General features: G+C 46.3%; 1 pseudogene; it reads left to right on the top strand.

Annotated features, from left to right (window-relative positions):
- The first annotated feature begins 6,399 nt into the window (after positions 1–6,399).
- On the top strand, positions 6,400–8,868 carry LOC141953384 (olfactory receptor 6F1-like; annotated as a pseudogene).
- The last annotated feature ends 5,278 nt before the right edge of the window (positions 8,869–14,146 follow it).

The following is a 14,146-nucleotide window of genomic DNA, read 5'->3' on the forward strand; positions in this document are numbered from 1 at the left end:
AGGTGCTGGCAAATCCCAAGCGAGAAATCTTCATGTGCAGGGCACAGGATTGGTCTTTTCAATGTTGTTTTCAGGATAGCTGAATGGCTTTGATTTCTCTCCCTTTGGTTTGTTTATATTCCCATTGACAGCAACATGTCTCCAAGGCCAGCCTGGTGGGGACCATGTATCTCCTCTCCCTCTATGGGGCATGCAGATGGACATCATGCAGGAACTTCTCCTTAACCAAGAACCACAGACTCTTGCCTTCCCCTGGGGCTCCCTGCACTGCTGTCCTCCCCTCGGAGTGACTTTGTTTCTCTCTTTCGGCTCATTAAAGTTCTGCTGCATTCAAGCCTCGCCTCCATGTCGTCCTTCCCCATGTAGACACTCCCCAAGCCTCCAAAGGGGAAGGGTCTTACTCTGGTGGAAAAGGGGGTGAGGGAAAAAGGAGACCCTTCTCCATTCACAGCGAATGGGAGGCTGGGACACCCTGCAGCAGCTCCTCTTGTGGGCATCATCTCTTGGAGCTGAGGAAGTCACCCCTGGCTGCTCTGCTGCCACTGACCATCAGGCCTTACCTTGCTGTGTCTGTGCCCACAAATGCCCAGAAAGGCAGGAAGCCCTGAGGGCTCAGCAGCCCCAAGACCTCTTGAGGAAGAGCGTTCCTCTTGGTATGGTTCAAGCTGCAGTGGGATGGCAGGGGGTGGCTCTGGGGATCCAGGAGATGGTTTACTTTGCAGAATGGCAGGAGTGATAATGCACGGAACAGCCCTTGAGATGCCCATAGCTGCTACTCCACATGCCTCCCCTTCCAACACCCAGACTAGGGGCCACGGCCAGCACGCATGGGCAGGAAAAAACATCACCCATGCTGCTGACTTTGTTGAGTCTGGAAATTGGAGCTACACATGTGGGAGCTGAGGGCAATCAGCACAGAAATGGAAACACTGCAATGGTGTATTTCTGAGGTAGATCAAATTCCTGTCATGCAGAGCGTGTAGGGGAATGTGAAGATTAGCAAGGATGAGGGTACTGGGTACAATTCCCAAGAGAGCTGCAGGAGGGTACAGAGCTCTTGACTGCTTCATTGGTGCCCCCAGAGAAATTGTGCTCAGGAATTGGCTGACATTGTGGGGGGATGAGGATTTTTTCACGTATAAATCTATCCTTCTCTTGGCAGCCTCTATAGTCTCAGATCCTATTTCCTGCCATCAAAATCCATATACTTGACAAAAGTGTAGAAGCAGAAGCAGCATACCCCTCTCCTTCCACAGCTGCATGGCCCAGCTGTCCTCCTCCCAGCTCCTGGGCAGGGACCAATGCTTCCTCCACCTCCTCATGGCCGATGGCCACTGCTTGGTTGCCTGCACCCCACTGTGCCATGGGGCCATCACGCATCAGGCTGTGTGCGCCTGGCTGGTGACAGGGACATGGCTGGCCAGTTCCCTGCCTCCTGCTCTGTGGGAGTGTCAGTTCTGTGCAGCTGTGGGAGATTCAATATGTTAAGAGTCAAATCATGTGTTATGATTAAGATGATTAAGAGGCAAGTCGGCATTGGCCTGTTAGCCCTGCACAGCTGTGGGAGATTCAATACTTAAGAGCCAAATTGACATCATGTGGTCAGTTTTTGGGGATCTCAGTTGAGGGGAGCTGAGTGAGAGAGCTCAGCCAGAGAGCGCAGCTCAGTCAGAGAGCTCAGAGAGAGAGCTCAGTGAAGGTGGAGACCTCTGCTCAGGGAAGATCTGCGTAGGCCCGGAGAGGGCTGGAGAAGCAGCAAGGCTTGGAGGAGAAGCAGGCCTTGGAAGAGAGATACTAAGCTGTGCTAGAGTGAAGAAGATGGCAGTACCGAGACTGCCTGTGTGGTATGGAACTGTTTGTGGGATTAGAGTTTTGATGACTGTCAGTTGCTGATTTGCTTATTATGAAGTAAGATCTTGGATGAGAGCAAAGTATGTATTATTGTATGAGTATGTATTAATGTAAGAAGAGAAAAAGAGATATTAAAGAAAATAAACAGCCCTGCCTTGCAGAAAGAAAGAAGAACATTGTGATGTGTGAATTATTTTGGCCACTGCAACTTAATGGCAACTTAATGGCAACTTAATGGCAACTTAATGGCAACTTAATGGCAACTTAATGGCAACTTAATGGCAACTTAATGGCAACTTAATGGCAACTTAATGGCAACTTAATGGCAACTTAATGGCAACTTAATGGCAACTTAATGGCAACTTAATGGCAACTTAATGGCAACTTAATGGCAACTTAATGGCAACTTAATGGCAACTTAATGGCAACTTAATGGCAACTTAATGGCAACTTAATGGCAACTTAATGGCAACTTAATGGCAACTTAATGGCAACTTAATGGCAACTTAATGGCAACTTAATGGCAACTTAATGGCAACTTAATGGCAACTTAATGGCAACTTAATGGCAACTTAATGGCAACTTAATGGCAACTTAATGGCAACTTAATGGCAACTTAATGGCAACTTAATGGCAACTTAATGGCAACTTAATGGCAACTTAATGGCAACTTAATGGCAACTTAATGGCAACTTAATGGCAACTTAATGGCAACTTAATGGCAACTTAATGGCAACTTAATGGCAACTTAATGGCAACTTAATGGCAACTTAATGGCAACTTAATGGCAACTTAATGGCAACTTAATGGCAACTTAATGGCAACTTAATGGCAACTTAATGGCAACTTAATGGCAACTTAATGGCAACTTAATGGCAACTTAATGGCAACTTAATGGCAACTTAGTATAATTTTAAGCAATTAATTAAATATAATACACTGCTCTGCACACAATACTCACCTCCCACTTGGTTTACGGTCGGCCCAGGCACATTCACCACTTCTCTGGTGTTCCACCAGCCTTCCTGGACATGGCTTGTGCTGCTCCATCAGACAACAAGGCTGGGATCACATTCCGTATTGGTGATGTGACCCTCGGCTACTTCCTCTTCATCCTCACCTCTTACAGGTTCAGAGTGAGAATCATCATGCGGGATGCATGCAAAGCTGATGGCAATGGCCAGCGACTGATTTGCTACTTTAACTGTAGGGCCTGAAGAACTTGCCTAGAGTCGTCTAGAGGGGCTGAGAGCTGGTGTTGGGAGTCCTGGTTCTCAGTGGTGTGTGTGATCTTCCATGATTGTGATCATGTACGTCTTCATCTGCCTGTGCTCATGTGTGCATTTGCACATACACGTGTGTGACCGTGAAAATGCACGTGCAAACATGGGTGTGCACAAATGTTCTGTGTGTGAATGTTTAGGCAAGTGTGTCCACAAGTGTGTGTATTTTAGCACAGACATGTGCCTTCATGCAGGAGACCATGAATGTGTGTGACTTGTCGGCATATATGTAATTCATGGGCACAGGGGCGTGTAGATGTGTGCTTTTGTGTGTGTACATCTGTGTAGAGGAGCATGCATGTATATCTGTATACAAATGCAAGCGTGCAGGAACATGCATCTGTGTAAGCATGTGAGTTTGAATATCTGGGCATACTTGTTGGCATGGGGGGTGGCTGTGCATGTTGGTATGGACATGGACTCCTTTGGAAATGTGTGCGCACCCCTCTTTCTAAGGGGACATGTATGAGTTCCTCTGTGGGTGCGTGTAAGCTCACGTGTGCGGTTGTGCCACTGTGTGTGAATTTGTGTGTGCACTGAAGGGAAATTCAAATTGTAACTGTTCATCAGTGGTGATCTGTGACCAAGGAATGATCTGGCATGGAGGACAAGAAGGCCCAGATGCAGAAGGGGTGAAAGTGGCTGGCAGCAGGGATGCCAGAGACAGAAGGACTCCCTGCAAGGGAGTGCAGTTTCCCTTGGTGAGGACAGAAGAAACAGCTGCAGCGTTGTCTTGTAGCAGTGCTGGAATGTGAATGCTCAGTGGCCACCTTTGGGCAGCAGAGCTGGTGCTGGGGGGTAGACCCAATGGCAGGCTGAGGTGCTCCATGCCAGCGCTCTCAGGATTGGTGCTGGGGCCAGTGCACATGAGGAACCAGCTGCTGACACGTCTTTGCCGACTCCTTGTAGGACTGCTTGTGATGGTAGCACTCTGTCCAATACGCTGAGCATCTGGTGTGGTGTTTTTCATATCTAAGCAAAAGTGTGTGTTTAATTTGCCTCAAAGAGTACAACAAAATTTCCCCAACAGCACACAGATTTGTGTGTGAGCATGCCTGTGCGTGTGCACACCTTGGTGTGGGTATAAGTGTGCATGTGTGTGCACTCATGAGGGTATGTCATGACTTTAGGAACGGCTTCTGAGTGTATTTGCTCCATCTTCCTTCCAGGGAGTGAGTAGAGACTGTCCAGCCAGATCCTTGAACTGAGTAAAACTGAGGAGGAATAGGCATTGAGTACATCAACCTTTTCCCCATCATTTGTCACCAAGTCCCATTCCACACCAAGCAATGAGCGCTCATCTACTTACCCTCCGTTTTGTTTCCAGTAGACTTGGAGACACATTTTTTGATTCCCTTCACTTTCCCTGCTATTTTCCGCTCCAGCTGTATTTTGGTTCTTCCTGACTCACCTTTCCACATATTGGAGTGACCATCCTTGTGGTCTGCAAAATATGGCACAGAAGTCAAGTGAGTGTAATGGAACAAGATCCCTTCAGGGGATATGTCCTTCCAGCCCTGTGAGACCAACTCAGATTCCAAAGACATCCTTGTGTAGAGGCTCTTTCAACCCAGATTCACTGCCCTGGAGGGAATGAACTCACAGAACCATCTTGGTTACCAGGATAATTCATAAATGCATAGAATCATAGAATGGTTTGGCTTGGAAGAGCCCTTGAAAGACCATCTAGTTCCAAGCCTCCTGCCATGGCCAGCAACACCTTTCACTAGATCACAGGTTGCTCAAAGCCTCATCCAACCTGGCCTTGAACACTTCTGGGAAGGGGGCATCCACAACTTCTCAGGTCAACCTCTTCCAGTGATCCAACACCCTCATCAGAAAAAATTTCTTCTTTATATCTAATGTAAATCTTCACTCCTTTAATTTAAAACCATTACCTCTCATCTTGTCACTACAGGCCCTGTGGAAAAGTCTCTCTCTATCTTTCTTATAAGCCCCCTATACATACTGAAGGGGAACAATAATGTCTCCCCAGAGCCGTCTCCTCTCCCACAGGCTGTCCTATCAGCACCTACAAGCACCTCCATCCCATGCCTAAAGCCCCCATCCGTGTCCATGGTACACTGGGTCAGATGGATAGCAGGCAGAGGGCTTCATGGTCAGTGAATGAGCTCAGGTTGGCCACATTACTCTCATTAGCTGCATCTCCACCTCATGACAAGTGCAGATCAATTTTCTCTCAACCACACTGAAGCCTTGGACACAGGAATTGCAGAATATTAGTCTGTCCAGTCCAACACCAGTGTGGTGGCCCTGGACAATGTAAATAGCCTCTCTCTGGGTTTGAGTCTTCTCAATTAAATCTAGATGCCAAGAGGTTGAGACCTGTGTGTGTTTATGTTGTCTAAGCCAGCTGCCTAGTTTATCTTGAATGTCAACAGAAGAAAAATAGGTGCTTGTAAAACACAGGATCCTTGATCTGTGTGAGAGAGCATCTTTTGAAAAGACTGAACTGGAGCTTGACGGTGCTTATTTCTCTCCACTGATGATCAATGGAGCAAAAATGAGTAGCTCTCCAGGAGACACCTGCTCTGGAGGCAGGTGAGATCAAGTTCCCCCCACTCATATCTTGTCTAACTTTGCATTTAGATCTTCACTTCAATGAAGACTGAAGACTTAGGCCTTAACTGCAGTTAGAGGCTCAGAAATGAGCCTTACCCCTTACCTTACTCTCTCTGTGTTCATGTGTACATAGTTGCCTTTAATTACCTCCCACCCGGGAGGTTTGAAGACCCTGTTAATATCCATCATCACATAATTGACATTGCCAGTCTCTTGGGACATGGCTCTTTCAGACATCTCCTGCTTGTCAGTAAATGGATACACAAGAGAGCACTGAGTTCCTGACAAGGTTCACATACCACAGCTGCAGGCAGGAGACAAACACCCAGCCTGACAGTCACTTTAGAGAATTGCATTGCTGTTCTTTAATTGGCCTGTGTGAAGAGAGAGCCCATGAGATCCCCTAGAGATCAAACTCCCTGTGGCACACGGAGACAAAAGAGAAAACTGCCTCCTCAGTGTGGCCAGTTTGAGCTTCAGTGTGTTAACGAGGTGGGTGAGGGGATGTTTTTATGCTAATGATGCTGGTGACTCTCTGATGTGTGCTCTCATTATATAGAGCTAAACTGTAGAGAGTTTACACTCTGTGTGTGCACACAAACCCTCCCTTTGTGGAACTGCAGTAGTGGCTGTGAGGGAGAAAGAAAATCAGGAGCACAAGCTGTCAATGCCTACTAGGTGGATGTAGAGGAAACAATATCAGACAATTGTGTACAGCTTGAAGTGACTCTGCAAGGTGAGAGCTGTTCATCCACCCTTCTGACATCACTGCATCCAGAGCTCCTCCAATAAATCAACCTCTCTCCAATGTACTCCCTCAGCCAAGGGGACCATGGCTTCATCTGGAGGATGGTGCATGAAGAGATGTCACCTGGAACATTTCCACTGGCTGAGCTGGTGAGTGAAGCCTGCCCAAGACTTCTAGCAAACATTTCCAATGCCTTACATGTTTAAGGAGAGCTGGATTAAGGGGGATTTCTCTACTCTTTAGCCACATGAGATTTCTGATATGTAAATCAGAATAGGAGGAAGAAAGGAGGGAAAGGGATCCTTCAGGTGGTGGTTCAACTCCATCTGTCTTAAACATCCACCTGAGGATGAAAGTGGTTCTCCCCTAGAGAACTGATCAAGAATCCTCCCTTGTCTGCAGGGAGGGCATAGACAAAACCCCTCAGTTCACCGGGCTTCTCAGCAAAGCTACCATGGATGGGATTCATCTGAGAAGATTTTGCCTTCAACCACTGAGGCATGGATGCCTCTGCCAAAGTTGAGATATCTGACTTACCCATATATGCTTCTTGCTCAACTCATGCCTTAGTCCTCAGAGACAACGTGGCACTTCTAGAGGGCTTTTAGCCATGTCTGTGTGGCAAGATGAAGCGTGTCTCCACTGTGTGTTTTCCCTGTCCATGGTGAAAGACACAGGGTAAGTTGAGAAGCCGAGATAGGATTATTTCACTGTAGATCTTACAGTTTGGTCAGCAGAAGTGCTTCCCCTGACTCTGATATGGCCAAATTACAAAGAGGTGAATCCTACCCCTAGTAGCTGTGCTGAAAAGCAAACATCGGTGGTGGTAATGGAGGTACCTGCAAAAGCTTCCTGTGCTGAGACTTGGAAGAAAGCAAATATACAAGACCACGTGCCCTTGAGTAATGACTGTCATACTAGCCTGCTGCCCTGTGTTCCTGCCATCTCAGTCCAAATCCCTCATGATAAACTGACCTAGAAGAGATGAAAAAAGTCTCTTCTAGTGACACATTATCATGACAGTTTTTCGATCCCACAGTCTCATTTGCTGAAATCACAACTCAGTATTGCCTGCCTTGAAGAATACAGTTATGTTATTCCCTTCCTAACTGCAACAGTTTCTCATATAGCTAGAGACCCTCACCCTGCTGTGCAGTTTCCTAAATGTGATTTTCATCTCAGAGAAGCAATTGCATTCACATTGTCCTAAAGGAAATGCCTATGCTTGATCCCATAAATAATTCTACAGGTTCATTTGATGGTGTGGGCCTGATTTTCAGGGTCAGATCTAATTGTCCAAACAGGTTTCCCTGACTATTTTAACTTAGGGTAGATGCTCGTTTCCTGTGCTCTACACCAATGGCATTTTCAGGGATGATGGCTTTGTTTCACTAGTAGTAACATCTGCATGATCAGCACAGGCGTGCAAACCCTCACAGAAACTTCCTCTCTTTGCAGGTGAACGTCAACACTTGGGGGCACACTGCGAATGGGACAAGTGTGGAAGAATTCATCCTTCTTGGCTTCCCAGGCACGTGGCATTCCCAGGTCTCCCTTGTGGTGGTATTTGCACTTACATACTCCCTGACAGTAATAGGCAATGCATCCATCATAGCCCTCGTGTGGATGAACAACAACCTCCATACCCCGATGTACTTTTTCCTCTGTAATCTCTCCTTTCTGGAGATCTGGTACACTACAGGTGTTGTTCCCAAAGCTATAGGAGTCATGCTGGGGACTAGCCAGACCATCTCCTTCAGTCTCTGCATCCTCCAGTTGTTCTTTATTCTCTCCCTAGGCTCCACTGAGTGTTTTCTCCTCTCTGTCATGGCCTATGACCGCTACTTAGCCATATGCTACCCCTTGAGATACAGCTCCCTCATGAGCAGCAGCATCTCTGCTCGGCTGGCACTCAGCTCCTGGCTGGGAGGCTTTCTGGCCATCTCGCTGCTGGCCTTTCTGACATCCAGGCTGACATTCTGTGGGCCAGATGTCATCAATCATTTCTTCTGTGATATAGATTCCTGCCTTGCCCTCTCCTGCAGTGACACATGGCATGTCGAGCTGGCAACTTTCCTTGTCTCCATAATTGTTGTGGTGGCCTCCTGTGTGGTCACCCTGGTCTCCTACACATGCATCACCTCTTCCATCCTGAGGATCCAGTCAGCCCATGGCCAGAAAAAGGCCTTTTCCACTTGCTCTGCCCATCTCAGTGTCGTCACAATCTGGTATGGCTCCATCATTTTCCTCTATGTCAAGCCTTCAGCCCAGAACTCCCCAGATCGGAACAAACTCGTGAATACCTTTAACACAGTTGTAACTCCTTTGTTGAACCCCTTCATTTACACACTAAGGAACAAAGAAGTGAAGCAAGCTCTGGGGCGAGCTTTCCAGAAGAAGTGAAGTGGCTTTTGAAAGGGCCTCAGTGGGAACAAAGAGGTTCATCCCCTTCTTCCTAAACTTCTACCCTGCTAAAGTTGCTTGCTGGAATGTAAGTGTACCTGGGCATCACAGGTAGTGAGAAGCCACCAGTTCCCCAGTGAGCTCATCTCACTCACCTTACAGCCATCTTAGGCTGGGCTGAGCCTCGATTCTAATGCTCCCACCTCCCTCTGTTCACTCCTGCGTAAATTCAGAATGCCTCACAGTGCTCTAAAGACCAGCTCTTGGAAAGGGTCACAAACTCCATCCAGAAATGGTTCGCCAACAGAGCTGGAGGAGTGGTTCTCCCACAGGTTTGTATTCCAGCTTGCTAAGTGCTTCATTTTGTCAGGGTTCATCTGAATCTGAGTCCCAGCACCTGGCTCATTGCTTTAGGAAGTAGAGGTGTATTTCTCCATTTAGTCTGATGTTTTCTGGATGTATCTATGCCCCATTCTTGTGGCTGTTTCATTGAGTCATGCTCTGGTTCAAGGTGAAATTTGGTGCTGTGTGATATCTTTACCTATAGTCATTATTCCTAGTGTAAGACAGTGATACAAGGAAATGATCACCTACTTTGCAACTTAGAGCAACTTACAATGATTTCTGAATATTGCTTAAGAATCCTGCTTGCCCTGACTGTTCTGTGGAAGCTTACCAAGGACTACTGTGTTCATCAAAACAAAGCAGTTTTCTGTGGAAACTTACCAAGAATTACTACGTTCAACAAAAATATGTTTCTTGTCCTTGGAAAGCAGATGTGCTCTAACTAGTTTAGTCTTTGTAATGAATAGACAGCTATATATGGACGTTAGAAATTGATACACTGGTACTTTAGATAAGATAGAATGAGTAAACCGGCTCAAACCACTCTTGATGTTCAAGAAATTGGCTAAGAGAATTTTCACATGCTCCGAGGAAAAGTACAAGGTGAGAAAGACTTCCAGCCTTCCTCCAAAAGACCCCCAAAGATGCCCACCAGGAGGCAATGCACAGGTGCAAAGAGAACATAAACTGCTGACTCCAGCCTTTCGAACTAACCCAGCCTTACTTATGCATATGGATATTTGTGTTATGCAATCCAATGAATATGTATATCCACACTTTATAAGTTTTTGGTAAAGTGTGCTGGGGTGGTGCAAGCTTTGTGGAGAAATCCCCTTGCACCCCAGCGCTGGAGTAAAAATACCTGCTTTTTAACTGTCCCTGAGTTGTAGAGTCTGTTTCTGCGAATCAGTTGGCACCCCAGTTGGGTCACTTTCTGTCCGGCTGCAGGACTGGCTAAGGGGGGATGTTCTAGGCGCGTGCCGAGGTTTCTTTCTCAGAGAACCTCCTTTGCTCTCCCGATCTCAGCAGATGCAGACAAGCACCATCTGTCGGTGGATCAGGTATGTTGGAGAAAGGGGAGACCTGTAAGTCATGGGGAGACGTCCCATGTGAGGTAAAGAGCCTTTGTGCTCGTCCCTGGTGTTGGGGTTCGAGTCCCAAGTGGTAGTGGGCCCGTGGGTGGCAGGGTGGTTTTGACACTCTGACCACATTGGAATCCTAGGTCGACTTGGGTACTCCTAGTACGGGGGTACGGGAGTGGTGTGAGTTGTGTGAGTGGGGGTGGCCTTGCCATTGCTACCATCAAATGTAAAATCTGGTACCATTTATAATAATTTAGTCGATATCGATCAGGTGTGGATCTGTGGTGAATGATAAACAGCAAATGGCTCATGGTATATGATTTATGCTTTTGGCTTTGATTTATGACTTTTATGATTTAGCAATTGTTGTAATTGGTTTTTTGATGTTTGTAGTATTTGTCATTTTATGTTTTGTGAGTAATAACTGTAAGGGGCCCCTTTGTGTGGTTGTGTGATTGTTCTGTGTGTGTGAGACGCAGCCCAGCTGCAGCTGCGCAGTGCAGAGTTCTCTGATCCGCAGTTTGTTATCCCGCGAGGGAAGCGGTCAGAGAGGAACGAAGCGCAGGGCAGACTCTGTACCAGTGGGGGGGTAGTGCAGGACGAGTTTACATTCCTTAGTACAGAGCGCCCTAGTGCCCACCCGCTGTGTCGTCAGTGCTGCCTGTTGTTCGTGCTGTTTTAAGTGTCATAGGTGAAATATCTCCTCTAGCGGGAGGCAGTAATTCTGTGTTAGTTGTTGTCTTGAATTTAGGCACATGCTCTGTGGGGAGAGTGCACCCTTGTACCATCTGCCTGAGGGGGATATTGTCAGCTTAATCAGGTAGCGTTTTAAGGTAAAGTAGACAAGATGGGAAGCGGCCAGAGTGGGGGAATAGTCAAAAAGAGTCCCCTAGGCTGTATTTCAAAACACTGGAAGAAGATAGGGGGACCTTCAGGCGCAAGTGTGAATAAAAAGACACTAATAAAATATTGCAGTCAGGGGTGGCCCCTATATAAATTGGATGAAGGGGAAAATGGCCCCTTAATGGGTCCTTGAATTGTAACACCCTGCTACCACTGATGCTGTTTTTAAGGAGGGAAGGGAAGTGGGATGAAGTCTCCTATGCAGACATGTTTTTCACCCTCCAAGACCATCCTGAATATCAAATAGACTGTGGCCACGAGACACCCCCACGAGATCCACTAGTGCTGGCACCGGGAAAAGAAAATTAGAAGGAAGGGAAAGGGAAGTTGAAAAGATGTTGTTCATCAAGCAGTATAGGACAGAGATGCACAAAACTGGGGAAGGAAAAAGGGGCCAAAATAAAGGATTTACCAGAGTACTATAAACCACCGGTAGGAAGCCGACAGCAGGAGAGTGAAAGTTCGAAGGAGCCAGGCTCCCCACCTCATAGCTCCATATCCTCTCACCCTCAGAGATGGGAGAAACGAGCAGTGGTGCAGGGTCCCTTGAGAGAGGCTGTAGGGCCGGATGGGGGCCCTGTCAGAATAAAAATCCCATTCACTTCCTTTGGTCTTGAAACTTGGAAAAGTAGTGTAGCAAAGGGCTATCGAAGCGACTCTGTTGGGGTGACCAAGCATTTTCCGTTTCTAATAAAACAATATGATCCAGATTGGAGTGATATACAATTATTATTGGATCACATGACAGAAGCTGAAAAACAATTAATATTAAAAACAGCCCAGGATCTGGCTACTGATCACCTCAAAATTACAAGAGAAGATATAAAAGATCACTTCCCCTTACAGAACCCACGTTGGGACCCCAACAGAGGAGCCCATATAGAATTGCTAAATGCATATAGAGATTGGATTGTAAGGGGCATAGAATGGGCTATACCAAAAGCAATTATCTGTTCAGCCCTATACACTGTTTGACAGGGACCTAAAGCTACTCCATCAGAATTCCTGGATAAGCTGTGGGATACCATGAGGCGACACACCCTTAGATGCGGGATCAGAGGTGGGAATACAACAGTTAGTGTCATTATTTATAGGGCAATCAGCACGTGACATTCGAAAGAAGTTGCAGAAGCTGAAACTGCCAGAGAGTAGGAATTCGGAGACCTTGTTGGACAGAGCATAGAGAGCATATAGCAATAAGAGAGGAGGAGATCTGCATCCTGTTGTAGCAAACCCATATACACTATTAATTAGATTAGTACCTGAATTGGCTTAGTTTACCATACTGGACCTAAAAGATGCCTTCTTTTGTTTGCCTTTGAGCTCGGAAAGCCAGTTATTGTTTGCATTTGAATGAGAAAACCAGGAATCCAGAAGGAAGACACAATTAAAATGGACTGAGCTACTCCAGTGATTTAAAAATAGCCCCACTCTTTTTGGAAACCAGCTAGCTAAAGACCTGAAGCAATGGGAGTGGCTGCATGGAATCGGGAAAGTTCTGCAGTATGTAGGTGATATATTAAAGTTTTTGGGACTTAACGGTTATTGAGTCTCTCCACACAAAGCCTAGGTAGCTCAGCACCAAGGAACTTACCTCGGATACGAGGTCATGGCTGGTCAACAGACCCTAGAACTGCAAGGAAGGAGGCCATCTGTCAGACCCCTTGACCACAGACAGCTAAAGAGCTCCACTCCTAGGAATGACCGGATGGTGTCGCCTGTGAATATATAACTACGGACTCATGGTAAAACCCCTTTATGAACTGTTAAAATCAAATCCGAAAACCTCACTTGGAATGGAGAGGCAAACAGAGCACTCCATCAGCTAAAAAAAAGAAGCTGATGGATGCCCCTGCTTTGGGTTTACCAGACATCACTAAGCCCTTCTGGTTATTCTCCCATGAGAAACAGGGAATAGCCCTAGGGGTCCTAGCCCAAAATTTGGGACCAGATAGAAGGGCAGTGGCATACTTCTCTAAACAACTTGATGAAGTAAGCAAAGGATGGCCTAGTTGCCTGAGGGCAGTAGCAGCAGTAGTTCTAAATATCCAGGAAGCATGAAAATTCACATTGGGTCAGAAAATCACAGTGCTAGTATCCCACACGGTGTCTGCAGTACTAAACATGAAAGGAGAACACTGGCTTTCACTCCAAAGGTACCTGGAATACCAAACCCTCCTAGTGGAACAAGATGATATAAAAATAGAAGTTACTAATATTGTCAACCCAGCTTCTTTTCTCAGTGGAACCACAGGAGAACCAGTGACACACGACTGCCTGGAAACAATTGAAGCAGTCTATTCCAGCTGATGAATCCTGGTATACAGATGAGAGCAGTTTTGTCCAACAAGGTATCTGCAAGGCAGGATATGTGGTAACCACCGAAGATCAGATAATAGAGTCTAAAGCCCGTCCTCCAAACACCTCAGCACAAAAGGCAGAAATAATAGCTCTAAGTCGGACACTGGAAATGGCCAAGGGTATGAAAATTAATACATGGACAGACTCTAAATACGCTTTCGGAGTGGTCCATGCTCATGGGGCAGTGTGGAAAGAAAGAGGACTCTTGTCTGCACAGGGAAAATATATGAAACACGCCAAAGAAATCCTCAAACTCCTGGAAGCAGTGAAACTACCTGAAAAGGTGGCTATAATGCATTGTAAGGCTCACCAAGGAGGAATTTCCACCCATGAACTTGGCAACACTATGACAGATCGTGAGGCAAAAAAAGTGGCTGAGGAAGGTGAAGTAAAAGTGCAATCTTTGGTTCCAGATGGTAAAATACAAATTGATTGTAAGCCTCAATGTTCTAGGGAAGATCAAAAACTTATTGAAGATCTAGGGGGAAGCAGAGAGGAGGACAGGTGGGCAAAGACTCCTCAAGGTAAAATAACAGTATCATTTGCATTATTATGAGCTATAGTGATGACAGAACATAGAAAATCCT

The sequence above is a fragment of the Strix uralensis genome, chromosome 22 (genome assembly GCF_047716275.1).
Source record: "Strix uralensis isolate ZFMK-TIS-50842 chromosome 22, bStrUra1, whole genome shotgun sequence".
In the NCBI taxonomy this organism is placed as follows: domain Eukaryota; kingdom Metazoa; phylum Chordata; class Aves; order Strigiformes; family Strigidae; genus Strix; species Strix uralensis.